The sequence below is a fragment of the Oncorhynchus mykiss genome, chromosome 19, assembly GCF_057628025.1.
Source record: "Oncorhynchus mykiss isolate SJ-2025 chromosome 19, ASM5762802v1, whole genome shotgun sequence".
Taxonomy (NCBI): Eukaryota; Metazoa; Chordata; class Actinopteri; order Salmoniformes; family Salmonidae; genus Oncorhynchus; species Oncorhynchus mykiss.
The window spans coordinates 72,110,633-72,113,538 of NC_143040.1; positions in this window are offsets into that span (position 1 = coordinate 72,110,633).

Genomic DNA, 2,906 nt, shown 5'->3' on the forward strand with positions numbered 1-2,906 from the left:
TAAGTCTGAACCGTCCAGAATAGTGATGCTAGTCGGGCGGGCAGGTGCGGGTCGAGGTGGATCAAAGAATCACCAGCAAGAGCGACATCATTGATATATAGTCTTAGGTCAGTTAGGATCGACTTTATTTTACAATTGTGAAATGTCAGAATAATAGTAGTGATTTATTTCAGATTTATTTCATCACATTCCCAGTGGGTCAGAAGTTTACAAACACTCAATTAGTATTTGGTAGCATTGCCTTTAAATTGCTTAACTTGGGTCAAACGTTTCGGGTAGCCTTCCACAAGCTTCCCACAATAAATTGAGTGAATTTTGGCCCATTCCTCCTGACAGAGCTGGTGTAACTGAGTCAGGTTTATAGGCCTCCTTGCTCGCACACGCTTTTTCAGTTCTGCCCACAATTTTTTTTTTATAGGATTGAAGTCAGGGCTTTGTGATGGCCCCTCCAATACCTTGACTTTGTTGTCCTTAAGCCATTTTGCCACAACTTTGGAAGTATGCTTGGGGTCATTGTCCATTTGGAAGACCCATTTGCGACCAAGCTTTAACTTCCTGACTGATGTCTTGAGATGTTGCTTCAATATATCCACATCATTTTCTGCCTCATGCTGCCATCGATTTGGTGAAGTGCACCAGACCCTCCTGCAGCAAAGCACCCCCACAACATGATGCTGCCACCCCCGTGCTTCATGGTTGGGATGGTGTTCTTCGGCTTGCAAGCCCCCCCCCTTTTCCACCAAACATTAAAATGGTCATTATGGCCAAACAGTTCTATTTCTGTTTTTGTTTCATCAGACCAGAGGACATTTCTCCAAAAAGTACGATCTTTGTCCCCATGTGCAGTTGCAAACTGTAGTCTGGCTTTAGTATGGCTGTTTTGGAGCAGTGGCTTCTTCCTTGTTAAGTGGCCGTTCAGGTTATGTCGATATAGGACTCGTTTTACTGTGGATATAGATACTTTTGTACCTGTTTCCTCCAGCATCTTCACAAGGTCCTTTGCTGCTGGTCTGGGATTGATTTGCACTTTTCGCACCAAAGTAGATTCATCTCTAGGAGACAGAACGAGTCTCCTTCCTGAGCGGTATGATGGCTGCTTGATCCCATGGTGTTTATACTTGCGTACTATTGTTTGTACAGATGAACGTGGTACCTTCAGGCGTTTGGAAATTGCTCCCAAGGATGAACCAGACTTGTGGAGGTCTACAATTATTTTCTGAGGTCTTGGCTGATTTCTTTAGATTTTCCCATGATGTCAAGCAAAGAGGCACTGAGTTTGAAGGTAGGCCTTGAAATACATCCACAGGTACACCTCCAATTGACTCAAATTATGTCAATGAGCCCATCAGAAGCTTCTAAAGCCATGACATAATTTTCTGGAATTTTCCAAGCTGTTTAAAGGCACAGTCAACTTAGTGTATGTAAACTTCTGACACACTGGAATTGTGATACAGTGAATTATAAGTGAAATAATCTGTCTGTAAACAATTGTTGGGAAAATGACTTGTGTCATGCACAAAGTAGATGTCCTAACCGACTTGCCAAAACCTATAGCTTTTTAACAAGAAATATGTGGAGGGGTTGAAAAACTAGTTTTAATGACTCCAACCTAAGTGTATGTAAACTAGTTTTAATGACTCCAACCTAAGTGTATGTAAACTAGTTTTAATGACTCCAACCTAAGTGTATGTAAACTAGTTTTAATGACCCCAACCTAAGTGTATGTAAACTAGTTTTAATGACTCCAACCTAAGTGTATGTAAACTAGTTTTAATGACTCCAACCTAAGTGTATGTAAACTAGCCAACCCAGAGTCACCCGAATCTCTGATCTCTTTACCGGAGCTGGTATGACTTAATGTTCAAAGCACATTCAGCTTGTCAGTATGTCTATATAGTATAGTCTGTCTCCATTCTCATGAGGAAAGTAAACCGCATTATAAATCAGGATAGGTAGTAACTGTATATACAGTGGGGCAAAAAAGTATTTAGTCAGCCACCAATTGTTTGGAGTGTGACTGTTTGAGGTTGTGGACAGGTGTCTTTTATACTGATAACAAGTTCAAACAGATGCCATTAATACAGGTAGCGAGTGGAGGACAGAGGAGCCTCTTAAAGAAGAAGTTACAGGTCTGTGAGAGCCAGAAATCTTGCTTGTTTGTAGGTGACCAAATACTTTTTTCCCACCATATTTTGCAAATAAATTCATTCTCATTTTGTCTGTCATAGTTGAAGTGTACCTATGATGATAAATTACAGGCCTCATCTTTTTAAGTGGGAGAACTTGCACAATTGGTGGCTGACTAAATACTTGTTTGCCCCACTGTATATAGGCTTAGATAGTTGATTAAATTATTGTTGATGTCGTCCAACCCTAGGACACCGTTCAGATGGAGAACAGAAAAGTCAAGGAAGTGAATACTCACTTCTCATTGGTTGCCAGATCATCATACATCATCACAACAATCTGCTCATCAGGGATGCCATTCTTAAATAAGCATGCCCCATTCAAGAAATGTAGAACCAGGAACAGATATAGCCCTTGGTTCTCCCCAGACCTGACTGCCCTTAACCAACACAAAAACATCCTATGGCGTTCTACATTAGCATCGAACAGCCCCCGTGATATGCAGCTGTTCAGGGAAGCTAGAAACCATTATACACAGGCAGTTAGAAAAGCCAAGGCTAGCTTTTTCAAGCAGAAATTTGCTTCCTGCAACACTAACTCAAAAAAGTTCTGGGACACTGTAAAGTCCATGGAGAATAAGAACACCTCCTCCCAGCTGCCCACTGCACTGAAGATAGGAAACACGGTCACCACTGATAAATCCACCATTATTGAGAATTTCAATAAGCATTTTTCTACGGCTGGCCATGCTTTCCACCTGGCTACTCCTACCCCGGTCA